Below are 22,355 nucleotides of genomic sequence, written 5' to 3' on the forward strand. Positions count from 1 at the left end.
CTCAGGTTGTGTGTGTGTGTGTGTGTGTGTGTGTGTGTGTGTGTGTATGTATGTGTGTGTGTGTGTGTGTGTGTGTGTGTGTGTGTGTGTGTGTGTGTGTGTGTGTGTGTGTGTGTGTGTGTGTGTGTGTGTGTGTGTGTGTGTGTGTGTACTGTCATGCTGGCTCTCTCACCTGGAGTGAGTTCTAGGTGTCAAGAGTTTATTAGCCGGCTCTCATCGCAATCGTTAGCCGGGAAAAACACGTCCCTCCCTCCCTCCCTCCCTCCCTCCCTCCCTCCCTCCCTCCCTCCCTCCCTCCCTCCCTCCCTCCCTCCCTCCCTCCCTCCCTCCCTCCCTCCCTCCCTCCCTTTCTCTCTCTCTCTCTCTCTCTCTCTCTCTCTCTCTCTCTCTCTCTCTCTCTCTCTCTCTCGCTCTCTCTCTCTCTCCCTCCCTTTCTCTCTCTCTCTCTCGCTCTCTCTCTTCCTCAGAGCACATTCAGGAAGGAGAGTAGTAGAGACCTGTAGACCACATTATATTGACGGATTCCTTCTCAGTATAACTGAATGAGACTTCTCCTACCTCCCAGCTGTGTTGATATCTTGCTCTACACAGCCTCCATAGACTTCACTGTGTTTACATAGTTCTACAGCCCTGATACCCCTTCCTGGTACTCCTCTTTCTACCACCTATCAAGCCGTCAACAGTATAGTTAATTGTCCTAGTACAGCCTTACCCGTGGTAAGAGAGATGGGCCAGAGACGGAGGAGTGGCTCCAAGGCATTCAAAGTGACTGGTCAAGCCCTCCTCAAGCCCCCTGGCATGAGGTGTGTGTGTGGGGGGTAGGAGCGCGGGGGCGAGGGGCTAGTCTCCTAGGCCCGGGGGGTTGGTGGGTTTCTGACGGGAGCACAAAGGGGAAATTGTCCGGCTGGAGCATAGAGGCTGCCTGAGAGGCCGAGGCAGAGAGAGCAGGAGGAGAGGTAAAGAGAGAGAGAGTACTATATGGAGACAGAGACCAGAAGAGGTAGAGACAGCAGCAGGGCTGGTGGTGGCTGAGAGAGAGAGAGAGGGGCCTGGCCTGGCAGACAGGATGATAGATGGCTTTGTTAAAGGGTCCCAGGGTGTCCCCTGAACTTGAAGCACTTTGTTTATCTTGAATAGAGAGGGAGGAGGGGAGGGGGGAGAAGAGAAGAGGAAGGGAGGAGAGGGGAGAGGGAGAGAGAAAGGAGCAGGAGGGATCTACGTCTAGGGAAGAGAGAGAGGGAGAGGGGAGGGGAGAGGCCTGTATCTGGGCAGGCATGGTGGGTTGGGGAGGTTGGGGGGGGGGGGTCGTGAGCAGGGACGGCTGCTGGAGGGGGAGAGGAGGGAGAGAGGGAAGGGGGGGATGGCTCGGCCCTCAGAGTGGCTGTCCATTAACAGATGAACTTGGCAGTGGTCCAGGCCTGGAAGGTCTAGGGAGACACACACACACACACACACACACACACACACACACACACACACACACACATCTCCCTCATACCTGCTGAGTCTAGATCGAATGCCACCAGGTTATTTTTTGTCTGGAGGCGAAAAAGGACAAGGCTCTGGTTCACCTATGTCAGAACCAGTTCAGACTGGTTAGCCAGCCAGTGTCTGTGTGCGTGCGTGTGTGTGTGTGTGCGTGCGTGTGTGTGTGCGTGTGTGTAGGAAACACAGGGAACAGAACCTCTAACCTGGGGCCACAGGCCAGGATGATACAGAAAATAAAGAGTACAGAGAAAGAGCGAAGGAAAGGGAGGAGTGTGTGAACAAATTAAAAGATGAACAAGAAGTCCTCATAAACGTGTGGGGACAGCAGGGGAGGGGTGTTGGTGGGCAATATGATGCTCACAGCTTTAGTTCCTATTGTGTACAGAAAACATTACAGCTAACATGAGAGTGGAGAGAGAGAATGGATTTGATATGGACGACACACATAAGGTGCATAAAGGCCCTTTGTATGCAAGTGTGTGTGTTGTGTGTGTGTCTGTGTTTATAACCTCATGCCTCAAACGGTTGTGTGCGTGTGTGTTTAATGTCCTACACAGTAATGTACAGAAACATGTTGTTCTCTAATTTGTCCTTAATCACCTCAGGGACTGTCCCAGGAGAGTTCTAGAAGAGCCTGGTCAACATTGTACTACAAATAACTTTTCTCTTCTCATTTCAGGTGTGTGTGTGTGTGTGTGTTACTCTGTTCCGTGTGTGACGAAGTGTTATGCTGAAGGTGTTGGTGGTGAGAATTGAAGGGCTTAGAGGAGTCACCTTTCTGCACTTGCTTCACAGGTGTTCCTGTTGTCTTCCTGTACTCAGGTCTGGTGTATTTAGCTGATGAGAAATGGTCACAGGCACGGGACTGAAGTTCAGGCAGATATCCAGTAGCCTGATCCCAGATCTGTTTTTACTGTCTTGTGATGGTCATTAATGGCATGACAGTGACTATATGAGATGGCAAAACAGCACAAACAGATCTGGGATCAGGCTAGAAATTCAGTCCAAACCCACATAAAGAAGACTATAGTTTACAATAGAATAGTACATTACTTACTATGGAATTCTGTAATAAACTGTAGTATACTGTAGAATACTATACACTGTAGTATCCCTTGATCATGTGTAGTACTTACTATAGAATTGTGTAGTATACTGTAGAATACTATAGTAAAATCCACCAACAAAACACTGTAGTAAATACAGAAATGTCAGCAAAAACACTACACTCCGCAAAAACTCATTTTTTTACTGTAGTAAATACTACAGTATTTAAGTTGCATATACCCTGCCCATTCCCCTCCCCCATATCCAAATGTGTGCCACACGTGAGAAACCTACATGCCAAGTGTAGACCATATATTGTGTTCCTTACAGGTTATGAAAAAGAGCAGAAGTTCTGAACTCTCTGTTCAGGACCTAGTCCTTCCTTCCTTCCTTCCTTCCTTCCTTCCTTCCTTCCTTCCTTCCTTCCTTCCTTCCTTCCTTCCTTCCTTCCTTCCTTCCTTCCTTCCTTCCTTCCTTCCTTCCTTCCTTCCTTCCTTCCTTCCTTCCTTCCTACCTACCTACCTACCTACAGGTTATGGAAAATTAGCTCTTTGAGTATTTCTCCAGTAGGTTTCCTAAAGGAGAAAGCCTTTAGTAAATGCTGCAGTAATGTCCCCAAAAACACTACAGTAAATACAACAGTATATTACAGGCCGCACAACACTACAGTAATTACTATAGTATATACCACTCTTTTTTTTACTACAGTATTTATACTATAGTAAACTGTAAATACTTCAGTATACTACAGTAAATCCTACAGTATTCACTGTAGTGTTTTTGCAGAACTCAGTAAAGTCTTCAAAAACAGTTTACTACAGTATAAATACTGGAGTAAAAAAAGAGTAGTATATACTATAGTATTTCTTTATGTGGGAACACATCACATCGTACATGCTAAGTAGTTAGAAGATCGCCTTAACATTTAACCAAGAAAACCCCATTCTAACCCTTATGGACTAACCACCACACCAACTAATCAATGGACTATTTCATTGTCTTAAGGCATTTTTTTATGAAATATTCATTGAGATATTCATGTCTGATCTATGAAAATATGTGTTTCTTTCCCATCGTGTGTCACGATCTTGGAAATGATCAGACCAAGGCGCAGCGTGTGTAGAGTTCCACATCTTTATTCCAAAGTGAAACTTAGCAAAACAAAATATATCAATAAACGAACAACGAAACGTGACTACGTGGTGCTACATGCACAATACACAAAACAATATCCCACAAACACAGGTGGGAAAAATAGCTACTTAAATATGATCCCCAATCAGAGGCAACGATTACCAGCTGCCTCTAATTGGGAACCATACCAAAACACCAAGTCATGCCTTGAACTACTACACCATTGAGAAACAAGGGCTCTCTATGGTCAGGGCGTCAGGGGAGATGGTGGGTGTTGTTGAAACATCTTGTTCCAAGTAGCTTTCATTGATCGATTATTTTTTTCTATTTATGAAGAAATTCCTCATATATGTGTCTTTGTGCCAGAGGGCAATTGTGGATATACAGTACCATTCAAAAGTTTGGACACACCTACTCATTCAAAGGTTTTTCTTTATTTTTACTATTTTCTAAATTGTAGAATAATAGTGAAGACATCAAAACTATGAAATAACACATATGGAATTGTGTAGTAACCAAAAAAGTCTTAAACAAATCAAAATATATTTATATTTGAGATTCTTCAAAGTAGCCACCCTTTGCCTTGATGACAGCTGTGCACACTCTTGGCATTCTCTCAACCAGCTTCACTTGGAATGCGTTTCCAACAGCCTTGAAGCAGTTCCCACATATGCTGAGAACTTGTTGGCTGCTTTTTCTTCACTCTGCAGTCCAACTCATCCCAAACCATCTCAATTGGGTTGTAGTCGGGTGATTGTGATGGCCAGGTCATCTGATGCAGCACTCCATCACTCTCCTTCTTGGTCAAATAGACCTTACACAGCCTGGAGGTGTGTTTTGGGTTATTGTCCTGTTGAAAAACAAATGATAGTTCCACTAAGCGCAAACCAGATAGGATGGCGTATCGCTGCAGAATGCTGTGGTAACCAAGCTGGTTAAGTGCACCTTGAATTCTTAATAAATCACCGACAGTGTCACCAGCAAAGCACCCCCACACCATCACACCTCCTCCTCCATGCTTCACGGTGGGAACCACACATGCAGAGTTCATCCGTTCACCTACTCTGCATCTCACAAAGACACGGCGGTTGGAACCAAAAATCTCAAATTTGGACTCATCAGACTGAAGGACAGATTTCCACCGGTCTAATGTCCATTGCTCGTGTTTCTTGGCCCAAGCAAGTCTTTTCTTCCTATTTGTGTCCTTTAGTAGTGGCTTCTTTGTAGCAATTCGACCACCATGAAAGCTTGATTCATGCAGTCTCCTCTGAACAGTTGATGTTGAGATGTGTCTGTTACTTGAACTCTGTAAAGCATTTATTTTTCTGCAATCTGAGGTGCAGTTAACCCTAATGAACTCATCCTCTGCAGCAGAGTTAACTCTGGGTCTTCCTTTCCTGTGGCAGTCCTCATGAGAGGCAGTTTCATCATTGTGCTTGATGCACTTGAAGAAACTTTCAAAGTTCTTGAGATTTTCCGGATTGACTGAACTTCTTTTCTTGAAGTAATGACGGACTGTCGTTTCTCTTTGCTTATTTGAGCTGTTCTTGCCGTAATATGAACTTGGTATTTTACCAAATCTTCTGTTAACCACCCCTACCTTGTCACAATTGTTTGGCTCAAATGCATTAAGACGGAAAGAAGTTCCACAAATGAACTTTTAACAAGACACACCTTTTAATGAAATGCATTCCAGGTGACTACCTCATGAAGCTGGTTGAAAGAATGCCAAGAGTGTGCAAAAAAATCCTGTTTACAACCGTTGGACTAATGATTACACCCTAGATCAGCTAGATGCAGGCAAGTATGTGCAAGGCAGTATTGAACGTGTCACTGTCTGTCGCCTTGATAACTCAAATTTCTCTCTCGACCTGTCCCTCACTCTCCAAGAGTGTGCAAAGCTGTCTTCAAGGCAAAGGGTGGCTACTTGAAGAATCTCAAATCTCAAATATATTTTGATTTGTTTAACACTTTTTTGGTTCCTACATGATTCCATGTGTTATTTCATAGTTTTGATGTCTTCACTATTATTCTACAATGTAGAAAATATTAAAAAAATAAAGAAAACCCTTGAATAAGTAGGTATGTCCAAACGTTTGACTGGTGCTGTATATGTGTGTGTGTGTACCATAAAATGTGCATGTATTTCACAAATCTCCAACTATTACTCTCTTTGTATATGGGCAGGTTCTTCTTGTCTTCCCCTCTTCTTTAAACATGAGCTCTCTTTCTCTCTTTTTCTGTTTCTCTCTTTCTCTCAAACATACGTCTTTATTTTCTTGAGCGGCACACGCATCGGGTGTTAGTTTGGCGTGAAGATATCGGATGAATATGTCTCTTCTCTCTGTGTGTGTGATGACGGCTGCTCTTAGCGACCCCCCCCCACACACACACACACAAACACACTCACACACACATTTGCATATGTATATGTGCAGATTGTATGAGAAGAGACTTTCACATTTGGGGATAGTAATGGTGAGTGGGTGAGGGGTGTTTTGGGGGGGGGGTGGGGGTCCGCGATGGACCCAGACAAAGCCGGCCACCACTCCCAGATGGCTGTCTGCTCTCTCCGGCCACGTGTCTGGTGGGGAGAGAGAGGGAGAGGAATGGAGGGTGGGATAGAGGGAGAGGGAGGGAAAGTGAGAGAGAGAGAGAGAGAGAGAGAGAGAGAGAGAGATAGGAAGAAAAGAGAGGGATACACTCTTAGATAAAAAGGGTTCCCAAAAGGTTTCTTTGGCTGTCCCCATAGGAGAACCCTACCTGGAACCAAAAAGGATTCTTCAAATGGTTTTCCTATGGGGACAGCCGAAGAACCCTTTCAGGTTCTAGATAGCACCTTTTTTCTAAGAGTGTAAAAAGACCAGAGAGAGAGAGAGGGTGCGAGAAGGAGTGAGAGTTCGTAGGATTCATGGACCCATTCGCGTGACATCCGACTGAGAAAGGCAGAAGACTCTGTGGAACTGCCATGTTCCCACATCCTTGTACTGGATAAATTATAATGCATTATGCATGAGGGAGGGAGGGAGGGAGGGAGGGGGGGAGGGAGGGAGGGAGGGAGGGAGGGAGGGAGGGAGGGAGGGAGGGAGGGAGGGAGGGGAAGAATGGAGATGAGGTCTGGATATTTTCAGACATGGTATTGTTGTTTATCTCAGGGCTAAGATGTCCCCATGGTAACCTACTTGTTAATGGGGTCACCGTAGTAACCAGGCCGTGATGTGATTGTGATGTCAGGATTATGTTATGACTGTAGCTGGACTTCACTGGAGTTTGAAAATGGAAATGTGAAAATGGACTGTACCTACCTAGAGAAGTTTCTTACAATGTAACTAGCTTAATATGTACCTCCAACTGATAAAAAAATGAAGGTAAAGTGAAAGAAATTGCCAACCCCAAATCACCCCTGCACTTTCCCTTCTAAATCATCTTAAAGGCCTGTGTCTGAGAACAGTTTAAGCTGCCATGCAGACCATTCATATCTGGTAGACAGGTTTTAGAACATGTCTGAGAACAGTTTAAGCTGCCATGCAGACCATTCATATCTGGTAGACAGGTTTTAGAACATGTCTGAGAACAGTTTAAGCTGCCATGCAGACCATTCATATCTGGTAGACAGGTTTTAGAACATGTCTGAGAACAGTTTAAGCTGCCATGCAGACCATTCATATCTGGTAGACAGGTTTTAGAACATGTCTGAGAACAGTTTAAGCTGCCATGCAGACCATTCATATCTGGTAGACAGGTTATAGAACATGTCTGAGAACAGTTTAAGCTGCCATGCAGACCATTCATATCTGGTAGACAGGTTATAGAACATGTCTGAGAACAGTTTAAGCTGCCATGCAGACCATTCATATCTGGTAGACAGGTTATAGAACATGTCTGAGAACAGTTTAAGCTGCCATGCAGACCATTCATATCTGGTAGACAGGTTTTAGAACATGTCTGAGAACAGTTTAAGCTGCCATGCAGACCATTCATATCTGGTAGACAGGTTTTAGAACATGTCTGAGAACAGTTTAAGCTGCCATGCAGACCATTCATATCTGGTAGACAGGTTATAGAACATGTCTGAGAACAGTTTAAGCTGCCATGCAGACCTTTCATATCTGGTAGACAGGTTATAGAACATGTCTGAGAACAATTGAAGCTGCCATGCAGACCTTTCATATCTGGTAGACAGGTTTTAGAACATGTCTGAGAACAATTGAAGCAGCCTTTCGGACCTGTCAGAGGTGCTATGGTCTGGACAGACTCCCACGTTTCCTTGACCTTGATGTTTGTTTACCTTGTAGCCCAGATGTAAACATAGACACCATCGCAGACAGGAAGCCTCTGAAGTTTGGCTCAGAGTCCAAGGTGACCACTCTCTCTCTATAGCGGTTTTGGCAATCTTTTCCCTCTCATTCCTGTTGATCTGGTTCTTGGCACTTTTGTTGCAACAAATCACCTGTCCTCTTGACCAGCCAGGCAGCATTGTGTTATCAGCCAAGGGGATAAGTCAGACAAACACCTTTTTTACAACCCTTTGCCTATAGGTTCAAAGTGCCAAAGAAATGTTTTTATGCTTTGATACATATACTTTTCTATGAGAAACTGGCTGGTCTGTGCCACTGTGCTGTGCTGGGCAGCATTGTTCATGCTGTACATGCCCCGTCCTTCCCCAGACGTTCACACTAGTGCGATGTGCCAAGTTGGAGGGACAGACTGCTGGTTGGTAATAAGGCCAGTGATTTGTCTCTCATCATCTGTTGCCACTCTGGATCCAACCTCGGAGTCCAAGGAGGGCTACACTAGTGTGTCTCTCCTTCCTCTCTCTCTCTCTCTCTCTCTCTCTCTCTCTCTCTCTCTCTCTCTCTCTCTCCCTCTCTCTCCCTCTCTCCCTCTCCCTCTCATTCTCGACTCCTGTTCCAACAAGTAGTGTAGGAGCTTAAGTCAACACATCTAACTTCTTGGAAACTGAAACCAAGGTACAGTAAACTGGGAGGCTCCTCTCTTTCTTTCTCGCTCTCTCTGTTTCTCTCTCTGTCTCTCTCTCTCGCTGTCTTTCTCTGTCTGTCTGTCTCTCTCTCTCTCTCTTGTTTAACAGTACACTATTCTTTACATAGCTTCAATAATATTTAGATAAAGAAATCTGTCAGTCAGTCTCTTCAGTCAGTCCGGTGAGATTTCAGGAAGATGTTAAGGCGAGAGCTGTGTGGGAGAGATACCAGATCCCCTCTCCCCTCACCAGTGCAGCTCCAGCCAAGGTCTCACTGTGTGGTAGGATGTATGTGTTGGAATTGAAAATCTCTCCCAGACAACTGATGGACGGTGCCTCCCTCCCCCCTCTCTGCCCCTCCTCCACCCCACCGACCGACTGGACTGACTGGCCTTCCCCCTGCTAACCTCCCTCCGTCTCCCCTCCCTCACCCCCCCATCCTCTCTATCCCTCACCACGTACCCTCCTCCCCCTATACTCCGTCGACCCTGCCTGGATCCTGTCATGTCATTATCTGAGGGTCGGCGCAGAGGGGCCTCTCTTCCTCTCTTTTTCTGTCTCACACACACACACACGCCAAACGCACGCACACCGCATGCACACACAGGCACACACATTTGTGTATAGCAAGTTTGCTGGAATTTTGTTCAACTTAACAGCCCCCCCCCCCCACACCATATCTCCCCGCTTAATTTAAAGCCAAAGTGCCCACAGCTGTTGTTGGGTAGCGATCCTGCCGGTGGCTTAAAAGAAAGTGCGCGTGGGTCAGGGTATTAGCATAGGCTAATCACTAGAGGATGAACAGACCAGGGGGAGAGGTGGGGAAGCTGTCTGGTTCTCTGGTGGCTCTGACCACCACCACCATTAGGGCTCTATCACTGGCCAGTCGCACACAGGGGCAGCCAGTTTCATATGCACTAAAACGCCACCTACTTTGGTTACACAAAATGGATGCCCGGTTGCGGCTTCGCCTATGGGCTGCCTGAGAAGCTGTGGGCAGCTATTATTAGCGTATTTTCCCTTTAGTAATCTGAGAGTGGTGCTTTTAGCCCCCATTTGAATGGCTGACACTTGGGTTTCTGGAGCAGATTAAGTGAAATTTTAGCAGCTTTTCGGGCCCTAACCGTAAAACCACACAAAGGAAGCAGCTGGCGCTAATGTAATCTAGCACCCCTCAAGGATGGGCTCCCTGTTTGTCTGTTGTGGCTAACGCTGTCTGTCTGTCTGTGTTTCTGTCCAACAACACTCTTTTGTTTTTCATTTTTTCTTCCTCTGTCCCTCTCTCAAAAATAGTATATACTATCCCCTATTCCCCACTACCTCCCTTCATATATTTATCTCCTTGAATTGTTGTAAAAGTGTAGGACTTTTGCCATACAACAATCATTATAAATTGTATAGGCTTGACTTTTTTTCTAAGCAAACTCATTTTATTTTTTCGTGCTCTTCTACGATCTCTTTCTGTAAAGGTGTCCATCAGAAATGATTACGCCCGTCGCCCTATTTCTGACAAGTCGCTGAGCAAGTTTCTCATCTCTCATTTCCCCCAGTATTTCTCCTGAGCATCATGTCAGTCTTAGAGACCAGTATAGGGTATACACCTTGACCCAGCATAAACCCGAGCCAAGTTACAGTTCAACTTCTGAGTAGGTTTAGTTCATCTTCCCAGAATGCAACACAAGGCGGCGAGGCAGTCGAGGTCGCTGATATGGGGAACCGGCGTCTCTGAGAAGCTGTCAATTCCCCCCTTGTCGCCGTGGGAACATGAGTGGCCGCCGTTAACGGGGGCGCATGGGGGATCAGTGTAGCCCCATAGTGTGACAGAGCTGTAGCCGTTAGGGGTGACACCAGAGGGGTATCGGAGTGTGTGTGTGTGTGTGTGTGTGTGTGTGTGTGTGTGTGTGTGTGTGTGTGTGTGTGCAAAGTGTGTGTGACTTGACTCATGTGGCATGAGTGCTGGTGGTTTCCCTTAGTGTGATGCAGGCCCTCTGAAACGGGTACAGTCTTAGAAATTAGAGTTCCCAAAAGGGTTATTCAGCTGTCCCCATAGGATAAGCCTTTTTGCTTCCAGGTAGAACCCATTTTGGTCCCAGGTAGAACTTTCAGTTTCTATGTAGAACCCTCTGGGGAAAGGGTTCTACCTGGAACCAAAAAGGGTTCTTCAAAGGGTTCTCATATGGGGACAGCCGGAAAACCCTTTTAGATTCTGGATAGCACCTTTTTTACTAAAAGTATGCTGTATATTTGCATTGGAACTGGTTGTCTGTAGATGTACACGTTAGGCTTCACTGTACATGTGTATTATTCTTTTACTGTTAATTACTGTTGATACATCTCATGTGGTACCACACTTTGACATGTGCAGCCAAAGCAATTGCTTCAATGTTCCATTGTGAGGCTCCACTCTCCACTGTTTAAAAATGGCGCTCTCTCACTCTCTCTGTCAATTCAGTTTTATTGTCTGCTAGAAACAGCTAGGGCACAAACATCTGCCACATAAATCTTCTCCCTAGCTGTTCTTCTCTGTTTAAGACAATGTTGACAGTGTAGCCTCTTTTATCGCTGTACATCCCAATTTCCTCCCGCTGTGGGCATTGGCAAAAGGGGAGAGAAAATTCAAGCCGGTACTTGCTCTGCTCACTCGCTGAAAATGTATCTATAACTCAGAAGTCATTGGACATCTTTCAAAATGATGTTTGATCCAACTTTGGCCCCGCGGCGTGGCCACGTATGTGTGCCGTCTTGCCCAGTGCCTGTGTGGAATGTCTGTCAGTGAGTTTGTGGGTCCTGTGTGTGTGTGTGTGTGTGTGTGTGTGTGTGTGTGTGTGTGTGTGTGTGTGTGTGTGTGTGTGTGTGTGTGTGTGTGTGTGTGTGTGTGTGTGTGTGTGTGTGTGTGTGTGTGTGTGTGTGTCTGCGTGTGTATGTGTGTCAGTGAACTCCTGTCTGTGTGTGTGTTAAGGAGTATGGCTGGACAGTACTGTATGGGTATCCTGCTCGTTGCAGCTGTCTGTGTATACATCCAGCTGTCACTAAAGGAACATAGCCTCTCTTCTAGAAGTCCTGCTCTCCCTCCCTCTCTCCCGCTGTGAGATGGCATTTAAGGAAAAAGATAAGGAATTCTTTGTCTGTTTTGGATGTAACTGTTGACCGTTGAATGCTTGAGTCAGTGTCACTAGGCTAGGGCAGCCTCTCTCTCAATTCAATTCAATTTAAGGGCTTTATTGGCATGGGAAACATATGTTAACTTGCATAAAAATGTACAATAAACACTACACTCACAAAAGTTCCAAAAGAATAAAGACATTTCAAATGTCATATTATATGCAACTAGATAAAGTACAGAAGGGAAAATAAATAAACATAAATATGGGTTGTATTTACAATGGTGTTTGTTCTTCACTGGTTGCCCTTTTCTTGTGGCAACAGGTCACAAATCTTGCTGCTGTGATGACACACTGTGGTATTTCACCCAATAGATATGGGAGTTTATCAATATTGTGTGTGTGTGTCTCTCTCTCTCTCTCTCTCTCTGTCGCTCTCTCTCCTCTCTCTCTCCCTTTCTCTCGAACCTCTCTCTCGAACCTCTCTCTCGGCCCCTCCTCTCGTCCCCTCTGCCCTCCCTTAGTTCTGGGCTGCTATACTGCTATACACTTCTCTGCTATGTGGTTATCTATAGGGCCTTGGGACAGATTGTTGGCACGGGTTCACAGGTAACATTCCAGCACGGTTTGAGATCTTAGGCCCTTGCCTTGTTAAAATCACCATTTATAGGCTCCAGCTGGCTACAGGGAACCAACTTCCAGGCTGGTGGGGCTACCTATTTAATTATTATTAACTCATTGGCGTTAGTGTTATAGTATGCCTATGCATGAGGAATGAGGAGAAGAGACTCTCTGGGAATAGCCTGGCTAGATTCCACGTAGCTCGACAAAGCTTGGTAGCATCGCATTCAATGTATTTAGCCGAAAACATGCTGTAACCCGAGGTGAATACCAACATGTTTAGTGAATTTGAGCATTCAAAATGTAGCGCTGCCTGTGACTCTTAGCCAAATCACAAAATAACATCTATCAAATACATCTGCTTATACAAAGCAGACCCACTTCAGGCCAGGCTGTGGTAGAAATGAGAGAGGTGGTGACGGTGGGCCATTTCAACTCCAAGGGTCCTAGCGCCCGCCCTTTCTCCTCCCTGGCTCTGCCCAGGGCCTGTATTCAACAAAGCGTCTCTGAATAAGAGTTCTGTTCTAGGATCAGGTTTGACTTTTCCATCATAGTGAATAAGAGGAGGGGACCTGATCCTTGGTGAGTTTGAGCCATGCTCTGCTCTAGTCTACACAGTACTGTGGCATGGCATAGATTAGAGTCTTAGACCACATGTGTCTAATTAAGAGAGAGACTGCATGGAATCTGGTACGGCACGGCCCTGAGATGGAGAATAGTCGGGGAGCGCAGGCTGCCTTCGCCAAGCGTATGGCCCATCCATCTTACAGACTGTTATTGAGAGTAAACTCTACATGTATGGCGTTTACTGCTTCCCATGCACCCTTCCTTTCCATCCCTCCTTTTCATCCCTCCTTTTCATCCGTCTTTTCCAGCACTCCTCTTCACAGTAAGGGGCCTTTCAAATGGAGTGCGAAAGAAAGCGCGGAAAAGGACACCTGTGGTCCGAACGGTGAACCTGTCTTGGCATAAGCCGACACAAAACAGTTTGTAGGTCAGCGTCGAGCGTGCATGACCACTTCCGAAAGTGCGCTGTGTGTCTCTTCCTGCTATTGTGGGAAGGGGGGGGGGGTTGTTGAACAGGAGGCGATTTTGCAATTTTAATACCATTTGGAACTTGTTTTTGGGTTCTTGTGCCATTTCCCTCAAGTCCTTTATGAATAAGTTAGGAATAAACGGCAGTAGGGGTGTTGGATGGGAGTGGGACATTGGGTGGGCTCAGTATGCTGGTCTTGCTATCTCTACATACATACTACTTGAGATTTGACGTTGTCTTCGTGAGCGGTGTTACTCTGGAATAGATTTCTGGTATGACGTGATTCAAGGCAGTTTGATTTAAACCCCTATTAGAGGAAAGAAATCCAACTCTTTTCTACATCCAATGAAATACTATGTTCCTGCATTATAGACAAACACTCAACTTTCTCGTCTCTGCTTTACTTCACTAAGAGTTATTATCCTGGTTGAGTTTGACCTTGGACTAACCTTAACCCCAGAGCAGCAGCAGAGGTCATCGATTGACGACGATAGACCTTGAACTATTTAACCAGCTGACCACACTGTGACCACCGTGTAACCGCAGTCGGAGCACAGCAGATGGGTAGCGTGTTTAAGGACGCTGCGGGCGACTCCTCCGACACACTGGTCTCGTTGTCTTCTGTCCCATTTTCTTTCATTCTACCCCACTCCCCCACAATGCCTTGGGGCGTCATATGCTCGAACAGGCTCCTCTGATTGGCCGCGTCTCACATGACCTTTCCAAGCCACTGGATGTCTCGCGCCTTGACGTGCCCAAAGAGAGCGAGGGAAACATACAGTAACAAGGTGTCTGAAGCAACCATTGTTTGGTCATGACTAAATGTTGGGCCAGTGTAGAAAAGACATTGAGTTTTCCCCCTTTAGAAAGGTCAGATTGTTCTGATAGCCACGTTCTCTTTCGTCCAGATCCTTGTGAGAATGAGAGCGGACTTGGCGAGTAATGGTTTCCTACCTTGTCCGATGGGGACGGTGGGCAGAGGGAGAAGGAAACGCATCTGGAATACTTCACCCTCTCTCTTCCTCTCTCTTCCTCTCTCTCCCTCTCTTCCTCCCTCTCTCTTCCTCTCTCTTCCTCTCTCTCCCTCTCTTCCTCCCTCTCTCTCTCTCTCTCTCTCTCTCCCTCCCTCAACCCTCTCTCTCTCTCTTCCTCCCTCTCTCTCTCTCTCTCCCTCCCTCAGCCCTCCCTCTCTTCCTCCCTCTCTCTCTCTCTCTCTCTCTCTCTCTCTCCCTCCCTCAGCCCTCCCTCTCTTCCTCCCTCTCTCTCTCTCTCTCCCTCTCTTCCTCCCTCTCTCTCTCTCTCTCTCTCTCTCTCTCTCTCTCTCTCTCTCTCTCTCTCTCTCCCCCTCCCTCGGCCCTCCCTCTCTTCCTCCCCCTCTCTCCCTCCCTCACCACTCTCTCTCTTCCTCCCCCTCTCTCCCTCCCTCCTGTGAACGACCCAGTCCATTCGGTTAGGCCTGTATGAGCTTATGTCTTCTTCTTGGAATATTATCTCCAGTGAAGTGAGTTAGATCAGAGGGCATGGAGAGGGGGAGGAAAATAGAAAACACCTGTGTAGTTCTCTCCTCCTCCGTAACCCTGATGGAAGGATTTAGAGTCAGGCTTTACCGGGAGTGGAGAGTAGGTGGCTGGGAGGGCAGGGTGGGGTGAGGCCAAGGGTAGAGGGCTTCAGAGGGAAAACAGAGCAAGAGGAGATGGAGAGAGACGGAGCGAGAGGGAGGGAGACCTACCTCGACCCTTCTCAGTGCTGTCATCAGAAATATAAGAAAATACTGGTAAAGAAAGGAGGGAGGAGGAACAGGGGAGTATGCTGGCGTGAGGGAGAGTAGATAGAGTGAGAGTAAGTATCAGTGGAGGGGTACAGAGTGAGAGAGAGAGGGAGTGAGAGAGAGAGGGAGAGAGAGTGTGAGAGAGGGAGATGAAAGGAGGGTGTAGGGATAGAGAAAGAGAGAAAGTGAGAGAGAAAGAGAGAGTTCCTAACCTCCTGCCAAATGTATGACCATATTAAAGTCACGTACTTCCCTCAGATTACACAGACCCACAAAGAATTTAAAAACAAATCCAATGTTGATAAACTCCCATATCTACTGGGTGAAATACCACAGTGTACCATCACAGCAGCAAGATTTGTAATCTGTTGCCACAAGAAAAGGGCAACCAGTGAAGAAAAAACACCATTGTAAATACATCCCATATTTATGTTTATTTATTTTCCCTTGTGTACTTTAACTATTTGCACATCATTACAACACTGCATATAGACAATAATATGAAATGTCTCTATTTCTTTGAAACTTTTGTAAGTGTAATGTTTTCTGTTCATTTTTGATTGTTTATTTCACTTTTGTTTATTATCTATTTCACTTGCTTTGGCAATGTTAACATATGTTTCCCATGCCAATAAAGCCTATTGAATTGAATTGAGTGAGACACCGGACCCAGACCGACAGAAGTGTTTGCTCAGCCTGGAGGGATCCTCTCACACACAGTGGGAGCGGAGGGAGTTGTGTGTGTGTGTGTGTGTGTGTGTGTGTGTTGTGTATCCTCCCAGCCTTCCAGCTTCTCGTGGTCTCGCCAGTCTGCAGGTCCCTGCCTGTAGATGCCCCCTAACCCTAACCCCCACTACCCCTATCCTAAACACCCTCTCCTCCTCTTCTCCTCCGCTCCTCCTCTTCTTCTCTCCTTCTCTCAACACTGTCTGGGCCCTCCAGTGAAAGGTTTCTACAGTTATTGCTGACCTACTGCATGAAGTGCTCAAAGGGGCCCCCTCCATTAGAAAGAAATACACAACTAAATGGAGGGAAATATCTATTTACAGCTATTCCCTCATTGATATCAGCAAAGCTGTGTGTGTTTCCAATGAGCAATCCATACATCCACTCTAGTCTCTAATGTCTAGTCTTTCAGCATTGTTCATCTCTGCTCTCTCTCCCTAAGATACATAGCCTAGCCCGCCTGGGATGTCGTTCAAAAATATCCCGACTTGATTAAGTCTTCTCATCTGCAGTACCTGTAGAATAATGTATTGAAACAGACACATGGCAGTTTGGGGTTTCCCTGGTATCTCCTTTCATTTCTGTTGTCCATCCACTCTGTTTGACTTTAAGGACAAAATTGTTAACAATGACAATGTTAAGGACATTATCATTATCCGTCATAGACCGTGTCTAATGCAAATGTTTATGTAATTGATTGGCTCGTTAACTGTACTGGTTTAAACCTCATGACCCAGAGGTCTATTTACTGTACCATTATGTCTTTCTTATGACTACACACACACACACACACACACACACACACACACACACACACACACACACACACACACACACACACACACACACACACACACACACACACACACACACACACACACACACACACTCACACACCACACAGCTCTCAGTAAGCAGCAGATAGCATATAATGATCTACACGGGAGAACAAAGACCAGACCCATTACAGGGGCAGTCGGACCGAGAGATGCCCCAGCAAGGAGCACTCGGACTGGGCTAGGGAGAGACAGGGGGTCATGTAGATGGATGGATGTCCTTTCTGGTCAGTTCAAACAGAGTTCAACCGACTGGAGATGGAGAGGTCCAGGGGTAGGGAAAGGAAATGGACAGCGGACAGACACACACACACACACACACACAGAAAACACACACCCATAAATGAATGAAATTCACACACACTGAGACTCTTAGAAGAACACACAAGCACACACACTCAGACAGACACACTTTTTATCTCTCCCTCTCGGCTCTGTCTATTGTGCAGTGTGTGCCTACAGTGAATTTGTCCTCTGTAGCCATCTGTCTCTAATGGATCTAGTGGGTCAGAGAAAAACAGTCCCGGTCCTGGCTGCTCCTATCATCTGTCTCTAATGGATCTAGTGGGTCAGAGAAACACCGTCCCGGTCCTGGCTGCTCCTATCATCTGTCTCTAATGGATCTAGTGGGTCAGAGAAACACCGTCCCGGTCCTGGCTGCTCCTATCATCTGTCTCTAATGGATCTAGTGGGTCAGAGAAACACCGTCCCGGTCCTGGCTGCTCCTATCATCTGTCTCTAATGGATCTAGTGGGTCAGAGAAACACCGTCCCGGTCCTGGCTGCTCCTATCATCTGTCTCTAATGGATCTAGTGGGTCAGAGAAACACCGTCCCGGTCCTGGCTGCTCCTATCATCTGTCTCTAATGGATCTAGTGGGTCAGAGAAACACAGTCCCGGTCCTGGCTGCTCCTATCATCTGTCTCTAATGGATCTAGTGGGTCAGAGATACACCGTCCCGGTCCTGGCTGCTCCTGTCATCTGTCTCTAATGGATCTAGTGGGTCAGAGATACACCGTCCCGGTCCTGGCTGCTCCTGTCATCTGTCTCTAATGGATCTAGTGGGTCAGAGATACACCGTCCCGGTCCTGGCTGCTCCTATCATCTGTCTCTAATGGATCTAGTGGGTCAGAGAAACACAGTCCCGGTCCTGGCTGCTCCTATCATCTGTCTCTAATGGATCTAGTGGGTCAGAGATACACCGTCCCGGTCCTGGCTGCTCCTATCATCTGTCTCTAATGGATCTAGTGGGTCAGAGAAACACCGTCCCGGTCCTGGCTGCTCCTATCATCTGTCTCTAATGGATCTAGTGGGTCAGAGAAACACAGTCCCGGTCCTGGCTGCTCCTATCATCTGTCTCTAATGGATCTAGTGGGTCAGAGAAACACCGTCCCGGTCCTGGCTGCTCCTATCATCTGTCTCTAATGGATCTAGTGGGTCAGAGAAACACCGTCCCGGTCCTGGCTGCTCCTATCATCTGTCTCTAATGGATCTAGTGGGTCAGAGATACACCGTCCCGGTCCTGGCTGCTCCTGTCATCTTTCATGACTGTGGAAAGGTAATAAGTATGAAAGTCTGATTTGAGAGTCTAACCAACACAGAACACATTACTTACTGGCACGGTACACAGCTAGACAGAGCTAGTGTCCAAACCAAAGACCACCAGGCTTCACGCAGTCAGTTATCTCACAGTAAATCTCCCTTCATGCCAGCCAAGTTTTCTTTCTCTCTGTCTCGGTCTCTCTCTCTCTGACTCTTTTCTTTCCTTGTAGTCTGTCTTTTTCTGCATGCTCGCTCTCTCTCTTTTTTCTTTCTCTCAGACTCTCTTCTTTCCTTTCTGTTTGATGTGTGTAGTCAGTGGGTTAGCAGTCTGACTGGACCTTGCTGTTGCCACACTAATGTCTGTTTTTCAAACCTGGGATCCCCGGACGGACTGTTTTTTAGAACACGGATAGCTCTCCCCTTCTCTCTTCTCCCTCACTGTGTTTTCTTGTTGGTAAGCCGCATTTCCTGCATCAGGCTTTGTTTCAGAACAAGTGTTTGTCAAACAGGCTCTTTGTTGGTGGCCAGTGGCTCAGTGCACCACAAAGTAGTCTGGCCTGGGACAAAGGCAACAGTGTGTGAGTGTGTTTTGGGAGAGTGTGTGTGTGTGTGTGTGTGTGTGTGTGTGTGTGTGTGTGTGTGTGTGTGTGTGTGTGTGTGTGTGTGTGTGTGTGTGTGTGTGTGTGTGAGAGAGAGAGCAAGCAGGGCCGCGAACAGCTGGGACCCACCGCGTTGGGGTGAATATTGATGGAGAGAGGGCAGACACACACACACACACACACACACACACACACACACACACACACACACACACACACACACACACACACACACACACACACACACACACACACACACACACACACACACACACACAGGAAGGCTAATGGCAGACTGGACCTCCCCATCCTCCTCCATCACCAGTCTCTGTCCATGAATCCACCAATGACATGAACAGACTAGTTGTCACATTAACACTTTCTATCACAGCACTCTGAAGAGGTCTCCATATCCTCCCCGATCACTCCTACCAACACCCATAAACACTTAGGAATATTGGCAGGGACCGTTATTAGTATAATCACTTTTCAGGTGGAAGTCCAAAATGGCTGAGCTGACATACAGTGTCCTCCTGGCTCTCTCTCTCCTCCTCCGATGCCTTGCTAATCCCGTAACAACATTCCTCCATTACCTCAATGACCAATATCTGTGAGAGCCAGTTGGGACGGTCGGGAGGAGGAGGGAGAGACTTAGCAGGGGTTGGTCAAGAACAAAACAAAATGGTGGAAAAGTCAAGTCCTTGCAGGAACAGTGGATAGTTGGCTTGGGGACGGACAGTTGTTACCGTGGCGTTGTGAACTTGTTACGTCAGGGTTCAAGGTCATTGTTGATTGTAGCCAACGGCTGTTGTTTGTGTGTCGCTGTGTTTGAGTGGTAGGGGTTCAGTTGGGGTGGATGGGGTCTGGCTGGGACTGACACCAGTGTAGGGGGGTGAGGGGTTACGGGGGCGGAGGGTTGGGAGTACGGGGTGTGGAGGTGCATATTGCAGCAGGGGAACAATGAGAGGGTCTGGATCTGCGTGTGCAAAGTGGCTGCAGGCTGCAGCACCTCCCTAGACTAGACTGTTTATAATCATCCCATCACTATTGCTTTGTCTAGCCCGGCCTAGTCTCCTTCTGGCTGAGACAGTATTGGAATACATGTGATCCTGCCGAATGGGCCATATGGGCAATATCTTGCTGTTTAACATGTCCTTTCCCATTTGGCCTTGTGCTCTTTGCATGGCCGCAGATCATATTCTCTGGTGATAGCAGTGCATTGTACAGAGAAAGACACTGTAATAGCCCTCTTCTGCTTTGTGTTGCAACGGGCTGCAATGTCCTTGGTAGGCTTGTTGTCCTCCTTTTCTGTTCTTCCTCTTTTTGTTCTTTCTTTCTCGCTCTCTCGCGCTCCCTCTCTCTATCTCTTCTATTCTCTATCTCTCTTTCTCTCTCCGTCTCTCTCTTTTATTCTCTCTCTCTCTCTCTCTCTCTCTCTCTTATTCTCTCTCCCCCTCCCCCTATCTCCGTAAGCCTTCTCCCCAGCCTTGGTTTCAGCCCATTCCCTCCTCTCCTGGTCCTATTTCAAAGGGACCTCGACTTAGTTTTAGCTTTAGAGCTTCTAGAATCTAGAAACCCCTCGCTGAAAGGGTTCTCTTCTTTTTCTTTCCATTGGAGGACTAGACAAGACCAGAGACGATTTTAGAAGACAATTCCCACAAGCTCACATATTCCTTCCCTTTTTATAATCTTCAAGGCCATCAAATGCCCTGTCAGGACGTGTTTCTCTGCTTCCTCACACGCTGTCCTTCCCTTTGAGCCGGGATCATTAGAGAGGGATAGGCTGCATGCCAAATGGCCCCATATGGGCCCTGGTCAAAACTATATAGGGAATAGAGTGCCATTTGAGAAGCACCCATAGTCTAGTCAAGGCCGATTTAGATATCTTCTTTTTGTTGTTGTGTGTCTGCCGGACAGGCGGGTGGGAATGGGTACGTCACATTGGTCTGGCTCGGTGCCAATCAATATGACGAGGGCGTCAATTATCCACACTGTTCTGTGTTGTCGTCTCGTGATCAGGGAGGTTTCAAACGTCATCTGGATCAGATGATTGCACAGCGAGAGATGGATGTTTTTGATGTATAGGCAAATGATTTGTCGGCCGGCCGTGTTGTGGCGCTCCGCTGTCCTTCACGACTGTCGTCTCAGGCAGCCATTACGAATGACACCTTCACGCCTGGCACCTTCACGCCGCTCTACCCCACGCTTGTGCCTCGATCCTCCTCCGACAGATAGACAGGTGTAGGTCTCAGAGGAAGAGAAGGTGTATACGCCACATGAGCCGTTCTCTTCCTGCCTCGTCCTTTTGAAGAACAGCAGCATTTCTATCAGTTTCCCCACATAGGGAGACTGTAGGGTGACACGTGTTGTCAGGGCAGGGTTGCAGATCACCGTAGAATCCAAGCAGAACTCGACAACAAAGCTTGGTTGTAAGTGAACGTTTTAAGAGTAATATGGGTCTTTGGTTTCATTCAGTAAAAAAAACTTGTTGGAAATACATAAGATGTATAGGCTGCTATACCGCCACTACTTCAGCCAATATAATGACCCCCAAAAAACGCAGTGCATTTTTATATGTGCGTATATGTGGAAAGGCAGAATGTGGGCAAATTGCCTTTTTATGATGGAAAAAATCCATAGGAGGTCAGAGCCCCTTGCAGGTGGCAGCAATTAACTGTAATTTTTGCAGATTGTAATGATCCATAATTTGCCAGCCCCCCAGATCTCTTTTCAGTGAAGAAAAAAAAGGTTCTGTGGAGCTGCCTTTGATTGGGTGCACATTTCCCCGTTGCTTGCTGGCCTTTAAAGGCCCACCCCTTGATTCGAAAAACAACAAAACGGCAGCCCCACTCAGTTTGCTATAAAGCTGAGGGATGAATGGATCAATGGGTATAGCTATATCGTTGACAAGGGCCGTACATATCAAAGAGTGACTCTTTGAGTGGAATGGTCATGAGAGGACCAGGGTGGCAGGGAGGCAGACACATGAGAATCTGTTTTTCACCACATTCTTCTTCTCCTCCTTCAGGCTGCTCTAGCAGCAGGAGCCCAGCCTGCACCGTGTCCTCCTCACCCCTAGCCTCCACAGCCACAGTGGGGTACAGCAAGGCTGGGCTTCTGCCCCGTCCGCCATCTTAGCATTGGCTAATCTTAATAGCTGGCAGCACATTCATGTTTTTGGTTAGGTGTCTGCCTAGCCTGCCTGCCTGCCTGACAGATTAAACAAAACAGAAAAAAGGATAAGAAACAAAAGGAGAGAAGAAATGAAAGCAGAGATGAAAGAGAAGAGGCACATTTAAGGAGTGGTGTAGAGAATGTGCTACTTACTTTGCATATCTCACTTCTCCTTTCTCTATTCTTCTTTTCTATTCACCTGAGAGGATTTCAAATAAAGCTGTAAACCATGAAACTATCCCAAATAGAATAATAATACATGAAATGCATTTCATAGCACCACCCTCAAATCATTCTCTGGTT

General features: G+C 46.7%; 1 protein-coding gene and 1 non-coding gene across 2 annotated transcripts in view; both read left to right on the forward strand.

Annotated features, from left to right (window-relative positions):
* The window catches only part of LOC106564602 (B-cell lymphoma/leukemia 11A), a 44,709-nt gene that overhangs the window by 14,395 nt on the left and 7,959 nt on the right, over positions 1–22,355 (forward strand). The gene's annotated exons all lie outside the window — the stretch shown is intronic.
* On the forward strand, positions 3,074–3,128 carry LOC123725765 (U7 small nuclear RNA). Its single transcript, XR_006758279.1, has one exon. It is a non-coding gene; the product is annotated as a U7 small nuclear RNA (small nuclear RNA).

The sequence above is a fragment of the Salmo salar genome, chromosome ssa12 (assembly GCF_905237065.1).
Source record: "Salmo salar chromosome ssa12, Ssal_v3.1, whole genome shotgun sequence".
In the NCBI taxonomy this organism is placed as follows: Eukaryota; Metazoa; Chordata; class Actinopteri; order Salmoniformes; family Salmonidae; genus Salmo; species Salmo salar.